General features: G+C 44.0%; 1 protein-coding gene across 18 annotated transcripts in view; it reads right to left on the reverse strand.

Annotated features, from left to right (window-relative positions):
- The window catches only part of DAB1 (DAB adaptor protein 1), a 1,146,801-nt gene that overhangs the window by 292,008 nt on the left and 834,740 nt on the right, over positions 1 to 20,053 (reverse strand). The window contains exon 1 of one of the 18 annotated variants that reach the window (XM_086717104.1): positions 9,576 to 9,716. The exons of the other annotated variants lie outside the window; for them this stretch is intronic. The gene's annotated coding sequence lies outside the window, so the exon portion shown is untranslated. Of the gene's footprint in view, positions 1 to 9,575; positions 9,717 to 20,053 lie in introns of those variants that run through there. 18 annotated transcript variants of the gene reach the window in all.

Genomic DNA, 20,053 nt, shown 5'->3' on the forward strand with positions numbered 1-20,053 from the left:
TGGCATGCTTTCCAATTCCCAAGGCTAACTGAGGTTAAAATTAGTTTATGGCTGTCAGTTCTTATTACAGATTCCAACTTTACCCCGTATCTGCCTGACTTGGCGGAAGCCTCTGGAATGCAGTTGTTTTGAGTGGCTCTTTTTCTTCCTGAGCTCTGGGCATCCTCTCTATACTATGCCTCTATGCCATATGTGGCCACCAAGACTTTTCATCTACCTGCCCCCCAGGTCACTGCAAACTCCTTCATTATGCAGCCGAAGCTAGCCCTTCCCGAATCCTCTCCCTCTCCATCCGTGAGGCTATAGACTTAGCCTGTCAAACCTTTTTCTATTTTTCAAACATGTCAAGGGCTCCCTGATCTGATCTAGCCCATTTGGAAAATGCCTAAAGTCTGCTCATTCTGCACATTTGTTCTTTTCAGAGCCAATAAAATAGGAAAGAGTGAGGTTTTGCTGGAAGCCAAAGGCAGTATTTATTTGAAGCTGCGGGAGGCATCAGAAGTACAAGTCCTCTAGGAGATTCAACAGAAGCCTACTCAAGGAGACCACCTCTGTCACTACTGGAAAAGACTCCCATCCCCACAGCACACACAGCTACCACCTGTTCTGACCACAGAGTTCAAGAAAAATAATACTCTGGCTTGAAACTCTGAAGGCCACAAAGTTCATGGATAGACAGCCCGACTGTTGACCCACCAGAGGCTGTATTGCCCTAATGGTGTGTGTTAAGAGAGGGGAGAAAAATCAGAGGTGGGGGACATCTCTTTATGTCTTCATTATGTTGTCTGGTGATTATGTTTACTCTTCATTGTGAAAAAATAGGAAAGGAACCTCAACTTGCAGAAAGCATTATAGGAAGTCATTCTAACAGAATACAAGTGAATAAATGAGGAAAACTGGAGTGACAGGAAACAAATAATTGGAAATAAAGGCGAAGGTGGAAACAAGGATAGGGCACCAAAAAAAAAAAAAAAAAAAAGCCGTATAGTTGTAGGAGAGAGGCTATCATGGTGCCTACAAGATTCCTAGAGGCCAAAGCAAAGAAGGAAATGTGATCAGTTATACGTTTCACAAGGTTGATGCTCAAATAAAGCCTGCCCCCCTCCCCCACTCCTAACCAGAACTAGAGAATGAAAAAGACCCATAAGCTTTCATAAAAGCAACACTGCGTGGTGTCACGGACATTAGCATCAGCACTGTCTCTACAAAAACTCTAACAGGGAATTTTCAATGTAAACTTTTAATTTACACTGAGAACACAATACTAAAGCATAATTTAGTAGCAACAGTTTTAAAGAGGGTGAAAACAATGTGACTCAAGTCATTTTAAATTCTCTATGAATAAAGCATGCTTTCTTTTTCTTTCTTTTTTTTTTTTTAACTGAAGAGAAAAATAAGTGGGATTTTGCTATACAGCTATCTGGTGGTTTGACTTTCTAAGGTAAAACCTGGAATTAAAAAGGCGCCTGGGTCACTCAGTCGGTTAAGCACCCAACTTCAGCTCAAGTCATGATCTCACAGTTCGTGGGTTTGAGCCCCACATCATCAGGCTCTGTACTAACAGTGTAGAGCCTGGAGCCTGCTTCAGATTCTGTGTCTCCCTCTCTCTCTGCTCCTCCCCGACTTGTGCTTATTCGCTCACACTCTCTCAAAAATAAGCATTAAAAGAAAATCTGCAATTAAAGAAAAACAATGTAAATGGTTTATCAGTTTACTCATCTGTAAAATGGGATGATGCTGGATATCACTTAAAGAATTAGGTGAATGGGAATACATGAAAGCTAAGCAAAAGCTCTTTTGGGAAAATAAAGTGCTATGTTTCAGAAGGCAAACACTGTTATTCAGGTGTTGGTCAACCTTCAGCAGGGGGATAACAGGAGGCACAAAATGTGTTTCTTTAATCAAATTCAAAGCTAACAAATGCCAGAACCAGGTTTCATCAATATTAAAGGAATTTATTTGACAGCAACAAAGCATACTTACAAACATTTCATTTAACTAATGGATCACACAGTTTCATTAAGTATTTATTGCAGCATGAAAATTCATTACAATAAACTCTTAAGAGTGTCAGAAAAAAACCAAATGTATAAACCTAAAATGATTCCATTAGTGTTTTTAATACTTGGGGCCCCATGTCTACCCAACCTTCTAAAACTCCCACCTCTGATTCTACACAAAGGTTATCAGTAGGTAAAAAGAACCTAAAGCAGTCAGCTGTCCCAGGGGCTGGGGTAGAATCCCGCCTGACTCTACCACTAACTGTCTATATAACCCTAGGCACTTAAGCGACTTGACTATTCTGAGCCTCAATTTCTTCATCTGTAAAATGGGTATCCGGTAGACCCCATAGTGTTCAAACCAGGGAATATGCAGCCCAGAGAGTGCTCCAGAAAATCCACGGGAGTGAAAAAAGAAAACTGTGCAATGTCTACTCATAACTATTTCTATCTAAAATGGGGGAAACAGTCTATTACTTAAATATGCAGATTGTATGTACTTGCATATAAACCGATATGTAAGAATTTATACACTGGTACAGGGTGCAGGCTTCAAAAATTATTCACCGATGGGTGGTAATGACTGGCAGGTGACAGGGGGCCCCCAGGGGTTTAGCTGGGGTGGAGGTGGTGACTGACACAGTTCAGGTGTTTTCAAGATGATGCTAGCCCTGGAATCATGCCAGGAGTGGAGGCCAGTGACCCTCGAGGCAGGAAAGCAAGCTGGGAAAGCCTGCATCAATGGAGCTGGTACGTTTAAAAGCTTATGCCCTTCACGTTTCCTTCCCAAATATGTTGTAAGCAAATGAATCTTCAGAAAAAGAAGTAAAGAAGCAAACATCTTCAGCACACAGACATTAAATCAGTTTCTATAAATCAACTCAACACACACTTCTAAGCACCTACTCTGTGCACTGCAGCCCCAGTGCTAAATGGGGGGTGGGGGGAGCAGAGAAACACACCCTTCCGAGGGCAGGGCGCCTTCATCATGGGCGTTTCAGCCAGGATGCTGCTCCTTACTTTAGCCCCACCAGCCAAATGGGGAGGGGGACCACACTGTTTCTTTGCTCTTCACAAACTGAATGCTCTCCACTATCATCCCCGTCCCCTCCACTGTGTGTGTGTGTGAGTAACATGGAACTATTGCTATTCCCTGGGGTCCTGCAGGAAGAAAAGACAAGTTTTTAATGAGGCCCTCCCAGCTGAGGGGCTCTTAAATAAACAAATGCTGCATTTGGCAGCTTCACCTGCTGATTTACCTGAAATATACACTGCCATTGTTTACTCTCCTTTACACAAGCTGCATTTCATTACCTTCAAAGTTGACAGCGGGAAAGACAGCCACACTGGCCAACATCTGTAAGTGGCAAGCCGAAGAAGTATGCACCAGGTCCCCAAACTGCCTGGCCTGGAGGGTGGTCCTGGGCAGGGCTCACCCAGAAGCTGTGTGCCATCTGCCGACAGTCAGGATCAAAATGGCTGTTGGTCGGCTCCTCCTGGGACAGCCCTGCCCGTTGGCTGCCAACAGGTGCCCCCTCCTCCCCGCCCAGAGAGCTGAGAGATGGGTGGCACGCTTTCTCCCTTCCCCGACATCCGATTTTAATTCTCCTCTCTCTCTCTAACACCTCATTTTTACCACCCTTCTTTTGAATAAAGGGCCCATCATCTTCCTTTGCTTCACTAATGATTTGCTAGTTCAATCTCAATTACCGTAAAATGGGATACATGGATGGCTCAAATTTTCTCCACAAAAGGATCTGCACTTGACTGGAAGCAACCCAATTTCCACAATTATCTCCCTCACAAAAAGCACACACAACAGTGATAACCGTGGGGCTCTGTTTTCCTGAAGCCATAAATAGGAATGGATGTTCTGACAAAGGAGCTCTTTTTTGTTTGTTTCTTGATTTGTGAATGTATTTATTTGAACCTTCTCACAGAAACATAAAAATTCAATCACACTTGGCAAATACTGAGCAAATCACCGACATGGAAAGCTGTTTCCTCTCTGTGCAATTTCCTCCTTACTGTTAAACCCAGTCAACTCCTTGAATCTCAGTTCAAACTCCCTTCCAACGGGTAAGGCTTCCCTGACCACGTGCACCCTTCCCTGTGCACACCAACCTGTAGTGATGACAGAGGCTATAGAGCAGAGGCTCCCAAACTTGGCCGCACAATGGGATCACCTGAACAGCTGCAAAGACTATGGATGCTTGTCTCCCATCCTGGGATTCTCATGCAATTGGCCTGAGGTGCAACCTGCTCACTGGGAGGCTTAAAATCTCCCCAGATGGCCTGAATATGCAGCAAATTTTGGGAAGCACAAGCGTCTTCAGGGCCAAGAAGGATCCACTCCCTAGTCTCTGCATTTGGGCCCAGTACTGAACCCCCGAGTTTGAATGCATTCACTGCAAAATGAGACGACTCTGAGAATACATGCCTGACACAGTGAGTATACTACATGACATAATCCACATAAAATGCTTATCACATGATGGTAAGTGTTCTTGGTAGGTGGGGAAAATGCCCCGCCCAAATATGCACATGCCCTAATCATGAGAATATGAGTTAGGTGATTTAGACTGTAAGAACTTAGGCTTTTGAACAGATGAGGTTTTGATGAGATTTGAGGTTTTGAACTGAGAAGACCCTGGAGACACCCTGTGCATAGTCTGCATTTGGACTGGATGCGAACCTTTGGGGACCAGAGGGTGGACTGTGATAGCATCATGGGCCCCACAGATGTGCACTCTCTAACCCAAATCCTAGCCGAATGCACCAGGAGTTGATTCCTCACCCAAGGACAATTCACTGGCTGACTGAGCAGGCACACTTGGCCTGGCACAAAGAGTTAGATCCAGACCAGGCACGTGAGAAGACATACATACTCTCTCTCTCTCTCTCTCAACAATCTGAACTCATTAGTACAGATTCTGTCCAGTGTTAATGGGAGTAGGAAAGAAAACACACATGGGGGCAAGCCAAGAGACAGAAAGGGACTGACTGAGCCAAATCATGAGTGAACAGGAGTACAGATTAAGAGAAGCCACCGAGTAGAAAACACATATATAATTAAGAGAGGGAAAGGGATCATTTTCAGTAGTAGCAGTAACTGAGGGTACCCAAAGGCAGGGAGTGAACCAAGCCCTATCAACGGAAACAAGCTAACCTGGTCCTGAGAGATATCCAGGCTCGTTCCTGTTATGAAATCATATTCCAGTCTCTGGGAGGCCAGGCGGTGTGTCGATTTTGAGGCTGCAAAGAGATTTCTCCCTGCCTCACTGCAGAGCATGGCCGCACAGCGCCACAGCTCTCCTCACTAGGAGAGGCTGAAGTGTGCTCACCTACACCTCTCATCTGAACCCTGGAATACATCGCTATTCAGACTGGGGAGCTGGCCAAGACAGAGAAACATGGGAATCATGCTCTCACAGACTGGCCTTGGGCTTTCAATCATGGCTCCACGAAGTCCCAGATGTGTGAGCCTTGGCAAATCCCTTGAAGTTTCTGAGCCCCAAAAGCTATCTCTGTAAAGCTGAGAAATTGGTACCTTACCCCTAACAGTTGCTGAGGAGAAGAAATAAGCTAATGTAAGCAAATTGACTGATACTACAGGAGGTATTCATTACATATTTTTCACCATCCACTCCCTCATTTTCATTTGCATTTAATTCTTTGGAAGGAGAAGGGAAAATTTTCTGATATTTCCTATCGTCTACACCTATTAGTTTTCCAATACATGCCTGTCAAAATGAATCAGGAAACAATTACCTAAAACTATTTCTGCCAGGATATGAAATCCGGCATGTTAACTTAACCTGACCTGCAGTCTCCAGTCCAGCACCCCTCCCCAGACTCACAGCTTGGTTCCTCTTCCTCACGTGAACCAAGGGCTACAGCCACACCAGGTGGGTCAGCCCCAGGGCACACCTCGGTCATCCAAGGTCACACCTCACCGACTCTAACTCAGTCCATACTTTGAGGTCCCATCAGGCTCAAAACGGGACTATTCCAGAAGAGTTAGCGAAGGGATTATTTACACAAAGGAAGCTGTGTTCAAGGGAAGCCCCCAAAGGACAGTGCAGTAGCACAGGGACAGAAGAGCAGAACTGTTCCCTCTCCTGGGCATGAAGGGGTGAAAGACGGGAGAGGTGACCAGACCAGAAGGGAAGGTAGAAAAAGCTGTCTTGAAAGGATCAGTGACCTTCAATCTAGAATAGAGCAGGCCTGAGGCAACTCAGCCAGAAGAATGCCAAAAAGTGGATCAAAACATAAAGACTTTCCACCCCTCAGCCTACTGCTGGAACTCAGCACTGGCTACCCTGAGAAGAGGCCAGGGAGCCAGGAAGCCCGTGGATGCAGTCCACACAGTTAGCCTTCCGGAGAGAGGGGGGGAAGGCACAGAACAGCAGAGAGGGCCCCTGGAAGGGGAAGCAGAAGTCAGCCAGCTCAAGGTCTAAGGGGAGTCCCTCCTCCATGAAAGATGTTCTGCCAGAGCCCATATTCTCCAAAATTCCTTCTTGTCTCCTTGTGACGACATAAAATGGAAGGGAGAAACGGGAAAGGAGAACAGAACTGCCTTCGTGAGAACCGATGATGGCCGTGCTGTGTGCTAAGTGTCGTACCTTCCTCATCTCATTAATCTGTTCTAGGGTAGATTCGGATCTAGAACCCAAATGCACCAGCCTCCAAACAACACAACGTTTCCATAAAACCATACTGCCTTGCGTAAATCATCATTTTATCTAGCTGTGTCTTGTCCCTTTACGAGCATGAAGGCTACCAAAGGGCATAGATAGTCTTCTATTTCTCTTGCATATTTCCTCTTGCCCTGGGTATACTGATGAGATGCAAAAAAGTCCCACAAAAATAAATCACAGAATAAATAAAATCACAGAATCTTTAAAATCCCCACAAAATTCTCCTCAGTTTAAAAATAACCTGTTTTGCCATATATTCAGAAGCTTCTTTTCCCTCTTTAAACAGACCCTTTTTTTTTTTTTTTAACACACATCTCATATTGGGATTCACAACTCATCACTCCCACAAGAAATACCCCCAGGCTCCTTGTCTATTCAGGCAAGCACTTGGTAAATTTGGAAAACAGTTTAGATTAATTTCTGCCTGCCAAGTATGAGGATTCTGGGTAGCCTTCTCTTATGCAAAGTTTTAAAAGCAACATTATGCTTAATGAAAACAATAAAATGATTAATAATATAACTGTGGCAGCTCTGTATATCTGACATCATATGTTTGTAATATTACCTGGTGAGCGTTTCTAAAAGCCCCGAAGTGCCTTCCGGACGTTTTATCATTAACTTCTTTTGCCTTCTCTTCAGGGTAGCAAAGGTGAGCCAGTGTGAGCTCCGTGCGGAGGTGGAGGCCTGAGGCCCAAACAACTGGCTTCGTCCACTCCACACTCACTTCCCATTTTCATTTAACGGGAAGACAAGATGCCTTATCAGAACACAGCAGCGGTGAAAGGAAAGGGTCTCCAGCTTTTCTTAGGAGGGTGCCCTTGGGTCTCCACTTGATGTATTCATTTGACATTTCCTTTCTCGTGAGTGTCACAGTTGGACAAGTACTTTCCTTTGCACACACTCATCTCATCTTCATGACAACTCAGGAAGGTACGTCTTGCTGTCCCTATTTTACTATGGCTGGACAAGGAGAGGAGATGGACCACAGGCTTCCCAGAGAGGAAGTGTTGAAAATCGGATGGAATCCATGTCTTGTGAATTCTAAGATCTTATTTTTTATCTTGCAAATACCTGACTCCTGGGTGTATATTATGCTTCCTTATAGATGATCAGCTCTAGGGTTAAAATTAATACCATGGGGAGGGGAGTGGAGGTGAGGGTGGGGTGATAGTGAGAGGGCAGGATCTGTTGCTAGTATGTTAGCTAGTCCCAACTCTCCCCTCCGGGTCCCAGCTGGCAAGACCACACCTCTTACACTATTTGCTGATTCTAGGCCGTACCTCCATTCCCAACTGCTGAATCTCCATACCTTTGCATCGCCACCTGGACCACGGACTGTGGGGCCACTGACCCCAATGTGAGGTCTTTTCCCAATAACGATGAGCTTCGGCCTTTGGTCATTCATATTTAGAGTCTAAATTAGGAGTATTCTTTAGGGATAAAATGACCAAGACAATGATAACAGAATTAACACTCTTCCAACAGTTTGGCTTCCAAAAGCCAAACTGGTAAATGAAATACTCCTGATTTTTCATTGGGTTTAACTATAAAAAGTGAGCCAGTCATGATTAGGTTCTCATTAACTACTGGTTTCCAGAAGGCAGCCAGCTAGTCCTGTAAATAGTCATTCACTCAACACTTGTGATTCTCTAGGTATTACCAGCTAATATCCAACCAAAAAGGAAGGGATATATGATCAGAAGAAGCATGAAAAGATCTCTTCCCTCAGGAATTCCAGGAGGAAACACCCACAAAAAAGCACGGAGTTAAAAAAAAAATGGGGATATCAAATACTCCTTTGAAAAGTATCATGAAAGCTACAAATCCCTTCCCCAAGCTCAAGTCAAGAACTTAAGATGTAAGGTAGGGATTTAAAAAAAAATTCAAAGGTGAAATGTAAAACCAATATATTTTAAAAGCACAATTTAAAAGCCGTCAGTATGATGTGCAATGACTTTTCATCTTTTAACTTTTATCCCACCATTTTGTTGGCACATTGCCATGAAATCACAATAAAGTAAGTTGCTTCTAATAGGATTTTACAGCTAAAAAGTACTTTCACATCAAAAGTACTTTCACATCTGTGTGTCCAAGTAAAATTCTCTTAATAACCTTGGAAAGTCACAGAATAGGAATCTTGATCGTCATTTTAAAGACTGAGAAACTATGACTCTGCACAGGCAGGTATGTTCCGGAGAGCTCCAGTACTTGTAAGCGGCTGTGTCCAAGTTAAGTTTGAGGTCTTTAGGCATCCAGCCTCCAGTTTTAAAGCTGGACAAGATCTTGGATATCGCCTCAACCCATGGCCTGGAGTCTGCATTTTGGTGATGAAGAAACAGGTCTTAGAGAGATTGAAAGGTTTGCCCAAAGTCACCCGGTTAGCAAATCACATGGAACGATTAGCCAGGTCACCAGATTCCTAGTCTATTTCTGCCACTATAAGCCAATGCATACACCATTCATAACATCATGGAAAGTGCTTCCATATGATTTCCTATTACTAGACAATTTCTAACATCATTCACTTTCACAGGATTCCTGCTCCAAGAACAAGTTATTTTTGAAATTTCAAAAAGCACATAAGAAACCTTTAAAAGAATTAAAGAGCAGTGAGACTTCTGCACACACTGTAGAAGGAGCCCTCTGTTCAAAACATAATTTACCAAAGCTCAGCTTCACAGAGTGACATTCCAGAAAGCATTTTCCTAGAACCTGAGGCACAGGCGAGAAAGAGCTCGGAGAACCATCTCCTACCCAGGGGAAATAACCTCAGCATGCTAAAAGCAAACAAAACCTAACAACCTGAGCAAATTAATTTCTAATAAAGAGCTCTACTCAGAGATGAAAAAAAAAATTAAATTAAACGTTACATTACCCATGTGGTCATGTTACAAAGCTCAGCTCCTGGAGACAGCTGTCCTGGCTCTTATAGAAGCTCAGAGCCACCCCACAAAGAAGAAAGGACAAAGTACACGGCTGGGATCACAATTACAGAGTCGGCAACTGCCAGAGAAGAGGCTGGGCAAGGCATAATCACATGGGGAGAAGCAGTTACATGTTCAGCCATCAATATCACCAGGGCAAAGGGCATTCAAACACAGGCCCCCTCTCCTCCGAATGCATTTTTTTACTCATTCAATCAACACATCGTTTAATTTCCCGACTATAGGCTGTTTGCTACGCACTGTTCAGTTCTGGGGTTGCGGTGTTTGTCTTAGTGGAGGACGGCAGCCGGTAACAAAGGAAGAAGTCAAGTACACAGTATATCAGATGTCGGGAAATGCTATGAAGAGAAATACAGAAGGGGAGGGGAATGAGAAGTGCTGGAAGGAGGTACATTTTTTTAAATGAGTAGTCAAAGGAGTCCTCACTGAGATGATACTGCATCATAACTCAAGAAGGCAAAGGTGCGTGCCATACAGATCGCTATCTGAGGGAAGAACATTTCAGGCAGGAACAGTAAGCCCCAAATCACTGAGGCAGAAAGAAGTATTTCTGAAGAGCAGTGAGGTGGCTAGTAAGGAAGAGAGGGAAGATGGAAGTTAAGGGTGAGGGCAAGAGCTGGAGGCCAGAGCCACAGCCTGGAAACACAACCACAGGGTCTCTGCTCTCAAGGAGACTACAATCTAGCAGTAGTTCTGACCATAAGGTTTGGTTTTTCAGAACTGGCTTCCTCAGTTACTAGTCATGCGATCCTGGGAAAATAAAACTTTGTTGAGACTCCATTTACTCATTTACTGAACCAGAACAATAATAATCTCATCTCCTCCATCCCACTAATCCTACTTCTGAATCATCCCTTAAGATGTTTTCAAAATGCTAGACTCCCGTGTGTCGTCTCTCTTCCTCCACAGAACCACCACACGGGTTTAATATTTTCATGTTACAGACAAAAAAAAAAAAAAAAAAAAAACCAAAAACAGATACGGAGAGTGAAGGTCTTGCTCAAGAAAACACAGGCGGTGTTACAATCAGGATTTGAATGCAGGCCTTTGTGATTTTAAAAGCTACAACCCGGGGCGCCTGGGTGGCTCAGTCGGTTAAGCTGCTGACTTCAGCTCAGGTCATGATCTCCCGGTCCGTGAGTTCAAGCCCCGCGTCGGGCTCTGTGCTGACAGCTCAGAGCCTGGAGCCTGTTTCGGATTCTGTGTCTCCCTCTCTCTGACCCTCCCCCGTTCATGCTCTCTCTCTGTCTCAAAAATAAATAAATGTTAAAAAAAAAATTAAAAAAAAAAATAAAAGCCACAACCCTGAGTTGCTTGTGTTGTGAGTCCAGGAAATGCATGGCTAGAAGTGAAGTGTGGTAATGGGAAGGGCCACACGGCCATGTCATGGCTGTGGCTGCCCTGGAGACAGTGTGTTCCGTGGCACAGTGGAACCAAGTGTTCTCTCCCATCATGAGAGCTGGGCAGTCCACGTGGGGAGGCTCCCCAACCCAAGGGTACCAAGATTAAACCTGTCTGACTTCTCTTGGTGAGTCTGGGTTCCAGATGCATGATCATGCTGGGAAACTTAGGCAGCTATCTAGGTCATTGAATCTCTGAGACTTGGAGAGTCAAACTTCAAGGAAAAAAAAAAAAAGAGAAAGAGAGACAGAAAGACATCAAACTCTCTTGTAGCGATCTCAGAATGACGGCTTATTCCTTCTCAAAAGGAAGACTTCCTGCCTTCAGCCCACCTGAAGGAGAGGAAAGTACATCAGTTACGCTGTTCAGCACATGTTTATGGCACTGGACCTTGTTCCCAATAAATTAAGATTTAGTTCAACTCATCACAAGGTCACATTTTCTGGTTGCTTTTCTCCCTGGAATGTCTCACATCATTTATTTCCAACAGGATCTATTATATCCAGGTCAAGATCACCAGTGGACACCTCAACTCAAGCCGATTTAACTCGATACTGTGTCAGTATGCTGTATTTATGCATCTTTCCCTTTCTTCTCAGTTGACATGAAACAATGGCAACAATAGCATGATGGTGATGACGAAGATAAAAATCACAGACCATGAGGTAAAGTTGGTCTCAAGCTTAATTACTGGCTCTAAAGGTACTGCTTCTTAACTTGTCTGAGCCTAACTTTCTCATCTCCAAAATGTAATATGAAAATTTGCCTTGTTGTATTATCATACAGGAAAAAAAGTATATAAAGGTACATGATAGTTTCTTAGTAACTGAGAGCTATTATTCTCCATTAACATGAAAGCCAGTAAGATTTACATGGCAGTTTTCCATCCATGATTTCATTTGATCCCCACAACAAACCCCCAGCCCTTAACTTGGGGTCTTCCACTTGGTAGGTTGCTCAAAAGCTAGAATCTCAAACTAGGGTAAAATTAATTAATTAATTAATTAATTAATTAATTTTTTAATATGAAATTTATTGTCAAATTGGTTTCCATACAACACCCAGTGCTCATCCCAACAGGTGCCCCCCTCAATGCCCATCACCCACTTTCCCCTCCCTCCCACCCCCCATCAACCCTCAGTTTATTCTCAGGTTTTAAGAGTCTCTCACGGTTTGGTTCCTTCCTTCTCTAACTTTTTTTTCACTTTGCAGGCACCTGCTGTTTCTGTGGAAAGAACGCTTAGCCTAAAGGTCAGAGTGGGGTAGAGCCAGTTGAGGAGAAGCCTTTAGGGTGTAAGAACACAGGTTTAGGACTGGTCTGTGCCCATCTCCCCTGCACGGCTCTGAGCAAGCTGCAACTTCTTGAGCCTTCCCAGAGTCCCCACCTTGTGACGGTCAGAGGCCCCCAAGCACTTTGTCCTCCATGGCCCTTTCCACCATAAAGAAATGTTAAAAATTATATTCTGGGACTAAAAGGTCATTTCTTTTTCTGATTTGAAGAGAAATCAAAACATTTTTGTGGGCTCCTGAAAGTACTGTGAGGCCTGAGGCACGGTGCTGCCGTGCTAACAGCTAGGTCGGCCACGGTTCCTTCGCCAAAAAATACAAACTGTTGGCACCTACTTCCCAACACGTTCTGAGCATTACTGGTTTAACCTGTAATGCGCCTCGCGCCACGCATGGTATCCAGCAGCCACTCAGTGGCTGTTAATATTGTACCATTGTTATTACTCAGAAAATGTAACTTAGCCATTCTTCAAAGAAAACAGGATTATGAGCCATTTGGAAGAAGAGGTGTGAGTTTGTTCACTCTGTGACTTACTCTTTATCAATGCCTCGAAATCTCCCAATAGCTGTGCAACATGGGCATCTCTCAATAGATGCACATACTGAATAATGACAGTGAGCTTAAAAGGAAACATCTTCCCACCGAAGAGATACTTTATGGAAACTGTCTTTATTTGCTATGAATTTTTTGAAAATATAAAAATATCAGAACACTTTCAAAAAAAAGTCAATGCTCCTGATTGTATGGGCTGACACTGTAGCTGGGGCACAGAGCTCTGGGAAGTCTGCTGCACTTGGGAAAGCCAGGCGTGGCCCTGCAGATCTGACTCACTCCCAACAGAGACCTGGCAAGTCCTTCACGCTACAAGCCCCAGCCCCCTTTTACTACAGCAGGGACCTATGAGAGGGATGATGTGAGGCTCAAAGATTCCCTAAGCAATTTCCCAAGGTTTCCCACAGAACTCTATTCCTTAAGAATGCTTTTTAAAAATAAGTAAGGGCGGGGCACCTGGGAGGCTCAGTCAGTTAAGTGCCAGACTCTTGATTACAGCTCAGGTCATGATCCCATGGTTCATGAGTTTGAGCCCTGCATCAGGCTCCACACTGACAGTGCAGAGCCTGCTTGGGATTCTCTCTCTCTCTCTTCCTCTCTCTCTGCTCCACCCCTCTCTCAAAAATAAATAAATAAATAAATAAATAAATAAATAAATAAATAAATAAATAACCTAAAATAAAAAATAGGTAAGGGATGGACAGATGGAATGAAGGACAGATGGAAGGAAGGTTGGGAAAATCCACAGTTAAATAATTCTGAAAGTACTTCATAAGACAGTGGTCCTCAATCCCTTGAAAAATCATACCAAAGATTAGTATATTAAGATCTTGGAAAGATCTTTTGAAAGGAAACCTGTTTTGCTTTTATGACCAGAAGTTCCATATTGTGTTTAAACCAAAATTTTTCCCTGGCATAACTATAAATATCCCACCTGATCTAGGAAATGCCCACCTTGGCCATCTTTCTATTCTTTCTCCTTCTGGGTCTTTTCACATTATTCCTTCTCTTGGTTCCTTCTTATCTTGCAGGTCTCCTCTGAAATGGCACTTCTTTCAAGTGCCCTTCCCAGATCACCCACCCTACAGCAGCCTCCCCAGGTCCCTCCTGCCAGTCACTCCCTCTCATTTCCACCTCTATTTTACAGTAGTTATTTCATCTCAAATATATCAATAATGTGTGTTGTTCACTGTCTGTTGAAGCCCTCAAGGGCAGGACATTTTCCTGACTTGTTCATCCTTATGGCCACTCTGATGAGAATAGTATAGTCAAAGAGAACACCTCAATAAACACTGGCTGGATGGCTGGCTGGGCTTGATTGGTGGGTGGGGGGGTCGGGAATGACTGGATGAATGAGTGGAACACTTAACTATGATCTCTGGCTTCCCCATCTGTGTTGGAGGACTTAGCATTTCAAGTTCCTCCCATGGTGTCATTTGAAGTACAGAAGCTCTAAAGACACTCTGTATTAAGTATTTACCAAATGGCAAGGAAATTTTCCTGGTGTTGGCTGCACTTAATCTTTAAGACTGCTTCACGAGAGAAGTGCTACCCTCCCAGTGTAAAGATGAGACAACTCTGGACAAAAGCTGGAATCCCCTTCTGGCAAATGGTGAGGCCTGTTGCCAGTCTCAGCCAGGGCTGTTTCTACTGCCTTATGAGCCCATAAGCCAGAAGGAAACAATGGCTCTCACTACTGCCAAAGAAATAGGACTGCAAAAGAAGCAGGGGTGAGGCAACAGGTTGAGGTAGTCTGCACATAATTCAATTCACTGTGTATTAGCGTATGCCTGGAAAACAAGAAGCATTTCCTGAGTTGGTCACTTGCTTAAAAGACCCTAACTTTAGATCTATACAATGGCCGCCTTCTTTTTAATCATATCTCTTGCATTTTCTTTGCAGCACTTGTTCTAAATCATCTCTATACTAGACAATCAGGCACCATCCGCTTTCCCCCTCACGTGAAGAGCTTATTTTCTCTTGGAGAGCAATTACCAGACAAATGCCAGTCTACAGAAGGTGTTTCTCCAGCAGCAGCATCTGTCTCCTTGGCAGGCTCCTCAGGCAATTTTACTGGTAGCATTAAAATGGCCAGGGGGTCAGTCAGAGCTCAGCTGCCCACAAGCTCTCAGGTGGCCTACCAGCCTCTGCCCAGATGTCTTGGAAAGCAGAAACTGGTTTGGACACACCTCAGAAGTTGCAGATCAGCCAAAGCCAACTCTAGCTTAGTCAGAACCATTTGGGCCAATCCTGGTTTCTAGTGGGAGCCAAGAAACTCCCATGATCCTCTTTGCTAAACAAACTGGCAATAACCACCACCCGTATAAGAGCACAAGCCACCAGGTTCTGAGGTAATAGGCAAAGGCATGCTGTGGTAGGCAGCCTCTACAATGGCCTCCAGCAATGCCAGCCTCATGGGATCCATGCCTTTGATAATCTCCTCCCTGAGCGGGACTGAACCCAGTGGCTCATTTCTAATAATCAGAATACGGCACAAGCGAGATCACTTCATAAACTCGGTTACGGAAAGACGCTGGCTGCCCTCTGGCTGGCCATCTCTTGCCCTCTTGTTTGCTTGCTCTGACGGAAGCCAGCTGCCATGTTTGTGAGCCGCCCTATGGAAAGACCTGTGTGGCCAAGAACTGAGGGAGTCTGTGAAGAACTGGGGCCTGCCAACAGCTACTGGAGTGAACTTGGAAACAGATCTGAGCCTGGAAATGGATGCGGCAGCCCTGAGCAACACCTTGCCTGCAGCCTTACGACGGAGTCTGAGCAAGAGCACCCAGCCAAGGCCACCCACTGAAACTGGAACCACAAACGTTTGCTGCTTTAAGATGCGAAGTTTGGGGGCAATCTGTTATGTGGCAATAGTTAGGAGATGCTTTTAAAACAGAAAATAGCCCATTTCTTTAAATCATGTCAATACAACTACCTTTTTCAAGTTTGCTTAACGGTCACCTCTATGGGCCTGCTGAAATTTACAACTCACTTCTACCTGCTTCCCATACAACTACACTGCACCAGCTTTTCCGATTTTCTCCAATCTTAAACGTTCTCTATGAACACTTTGTTACTCAAAGTGTGGTCACTGAACCAGCAGCATTAATATCATATGGGAGTTTGTTAGAATGCAAATCTTTGGGGTCACTCCAGACATGCTTGGTCAAAATCTGCACGACAGGAAGCTTTCCAGCAGATTTACAGGTCTATCAACATTTGAGAAACATTCCATCATTCTGGTCTTTCTTTCAGATTTTCTTATTTACTCAATTGTATCGCTTCTTTTCTTTTTCTGTCTCCTACCCTCCCTCCTACCCCAGTGAAAAGTGGGATATGGAAGTCATTGTTGATCCTGATTGCCACCATTTGGAAGTATCCAGTCTGCCTGCAAACACAGAAATGAGAGACTCGGGGCCCATGCTTATGTAAATTTTTACAACCCTTCCCTCTGATCTATGCTTGCTTGAACTGGGTTTCTGTCTCTTACAGTCAGGAGTATTTCGAAATGGCAGGCTCAGAGCCATCAACAAGTCCCTTGCCTTACCTCTCAGTTTATCACTAGTGATGAGCTGACTGGAAGAAAGCTCTCGCCCAGCTGCAACTTTAAAAAATCCCAGAGATGACACTCCCAGACCAGCTGACTAGAGCTGAATGCTAGATCGACTCCAACCATGCAACTGTGCAGTGTCGAACCATCTCTAGGAGAAGAAAATGGAATTTTTTTTTCTGAAGAAGAAGGGGAGAGAAGTGCTAAGTAAACATAGTATCAGATGCTCATCTGCAGTTTACCAATTTATGCCCTTTAGATGATTTTCCTCCATCTGAAATACCCTACACAAAAGCCCTGATTGGGGCACCTGGATTGGTTAAGCATCTGACTTTGGTTCAAGTGATGATCTCACAGCTCATGAGTTCGAGCCCCGCATCGGGCTCTGTGCTGACAGCTCAGAGCCTGAAGCCTGCTTCAGATTTTGTGTCTCTGGCTCTCTCTGCCCCTCCCATGCTTGTGCTAATTTTCTCTCTCTCTCTCTCTCTCAAAATAAACAAACAAACATTACAAAGTCCTGATATCTCCGAGACCTCTGCCTACCTCCATAAGCCTGGCAAGTTCCTACTCAGTCTTCCAGAATCAGTTCCAGTTGCCTCTGTGAGGCTCTAACTCCCAGGGGAGATCTTACCTTAACCTAATCCCTGATCTTACCCTATTCTTCCACTCCCTATTGAGGAAAATAATTATTATAGTAATTTAGAGCATTTTGACTCAATATGATAACTGCGTTATTAAACTTCCAACTTTTTATTTACCAATGAATATGAAAACAAATGAATGATCTTCCAGTTGTTGAGCCTCTGGATTAAAGACTGAGGAGATGGGGCACAGTTTGCATTTTGCAAAGCATCTTCACATTTTGCATATTCATTCAGATAGGACTGTACAGCCGCACTTTTTTTTTAATTTGTATTTATTTTTTTAATTTACATCCAAGTTAGTTAGCGTATAGCGCAACAATGATTTCAGGAGTAGATTCCTTAATGCCCCTTCCCCATTTAGCCCATCCCCCCCTCCCATCCCCCCTCCAGTAACCCTCTGTTCGTTCTCCATATTTAAGAGTCTCTTACGTTTTTGTCCATCTCCCGGTTTTTATATTATTTTTGCTTCCCTTCCCTTGTGTTCATCTGTTTTGTGTCTTAAAGTCCTGTTATGAATGAAGTCATATATTTGTCTTTCTCTGACTAACTTCACTTAGCATAATACCCTCCAGTTCCATCCACGTAGTTGCGAATGGCAAGATATCATTCTCACTGCCACACTTCTGTTGGGTTCTCTGCCTACCCTTCAGGGCAGTGCAATTTGCCGACAGCATGTATAAAAACAGCTCTCCCATCAAGAGCAGACACGCAGACTCAATGCCCACCTGTTTTGCTTTTGTCCCACATCTCCCAGCCAGCACTCTAAAAAGACTGCAGGGTAAAGGGCTCCATGTCATTAGCAATGGAGAGCCCCACCTGTCCCTCTGTCTGGGGAAACTCTCAGGGGGTAGTGACAGAACTTATTGAATCACCTTGTCTTTTTAGAAGTGTTGCAAGGCCCTAGGGCGGCCGCTAATTACTAGGCCTGTTACTACGGAGCGTGCTCTCCCCTGTCTCCAGGAACAGCTTGTTTGGAGAGTAGTGGGAGAGCTATGGAAATGGGCATCTTCAGCCTGGCAGAGCTCACGCTCCAGCTCCCCAGAGCTAGGATCAGCAGCTGAGGACTGGGGGAGGGCAGATCTGGGTCAGAATCAGCAGCTGCAAACAAGAGCAGTTGGATGACTCTTCTGTGGCAATTTTTCCACTCACATATTTAGAATCCAGGCACTTCCTCCACATTGCTCACTGATGAATGACGCCTGCTTATAGGATAAGGCAAACTGAAGGCATTCAAAGCCCTCCCTAATTCCCCAGTTCCTTTCTCTGGGTGTTGTCCATTTCTTACCAAATAACTCTCTCTCCCCCACAATCAAATTCAAATACTTTGTGTGACCTTTCTGTGGCACATGAACACTCACGTTTTCATTGGTGCACTGACGTTAGAAAACTTCTTAACCCACACTGCCTTTTCTCCTTGTCCACCTCCCTTAGAGATGCCGAAAAGGCAGATAATCTCTTAGCCTCGCTTCTGGCTGGAAATGGCAATGTGATCCAGTTCAGACAAATCAAGAGTCACGGGGGATGGCAGTATCTCGCTTTGTGGGAGTTATTTCTGGGAAGTTGTTTTTTGTTTTGTTTTTACCTCTGATAAAAGAAAGGAGACAAATAATGAAAGCTCCATTGTACCATCCTGGCTGCCCTGGTTTCTTCCTGTTTTCAGTGAAGTTATAGAAGGATGTGATACTTGCTCCTATGGCAGCCATCCTGGGACCATGAAGCAATCAATCTAAGGATGGCACTGAGCAAAAAGAAAGAACTTGAACCCTGATAACATCTTGGAACTACTGTACCGATCTTGGGACCACGCACCTCTGACTCTTTCTTATAGGAGATAACAAAATGACTTTATTCCTGAAGCCAGTGTTGACCATGTTCTCAGTTTCCTGTTACTAACAGTCTCACGTTCCATTCAGGGTACTTATGCTAACACCTCTTAAACTTTCTAAGGTCACACAGTGACTAATGAAAGCGTATTGATTTTCTCCATAAAGACAGGCATAGCTCTTAGTCTTGCCTACAATTTCAGGAGCCATCATCTATGGTCATCCCCCAAACTATAAGTCTCTGCTCACAGAGAAACCTGTCCACAGATTATGCATGCAAACTACAAGGATTCTATCATTAACACTGATACATACAGTGAGAACCCCAGGGCATTTTGAGTTCCTGTGTTTTACAAGATACGTGTATCATCATCATCATGTATTGAATGCTTACTATGTGGAAGATCCCGGGGCACTGTTCCAAGCACTCGACACATGTAATCTCATTTGACTGATAAACTGTAATGAGGGAGGTATTACTACCATCTCCATTTTATAAGAAAGAAACTGAGGCTTCGAGTGACTAGCGAATTGCCCCAGGTCACAGTGCTAGTAAATGATGAAGGCAGAATTTAAACCCAGGCAGTGTGACTGCAAAGTCCTTCTTCTGGCCTCTCCTTTAGGCTGCCTCAGTTCTGTACAGTAGACACACTCTGTATTCTAATGGGAAAGTAGATTCATACAGTCTAGAAGCTGCAACAAAATGGACTGAAATATCAAGCTACAATGCTTGATCAACTAAAGGTATCGGCTGTGCATTTTAATTCAAAAAAAAAAAAAATGTAAGCTGAATTCCTAGACAACTGAGTGCCCTAAGGAAACCATTCCATTTGTGGTACTTAGGGTTTACTTAGATTTAATAACTAATCTGAATATAAACACCAAGCGCTTACCACGTGTCAGCCACTGTTCAAATACTTTATGTACATTATTTTACTTAAGCTTCATGATAAACCTATGGGAGGGGAGACAATGTTATCCCCATTTTACAGATGATGAAATTGAGGCATAGGAAGGTAATGTGTAGAAGAACACATAGCTAGAAAGAAGTAGTGTCCAGATACCAACCCAGAGGCTATACGTTGAGTCACTATATCATACTGACTCCAATTTCAGCCCTTGACTTGGATTGTTTCCATCCAGAATCTGAAAA

The sequence above is a fragment of the Puma concolor genome, chromosome C1, assembly GCF_028749965.1.
Source record: "Puma concolor isolate L17-30 chromosome C1, mPumCon1.1.hap2, whole genome shotgun sequence".
Lineage (NCBI taxonomy): Eukaryota > Metazoa > Chordata > Mammalia > Carnivora > Felidae > Puma > Puma concolor.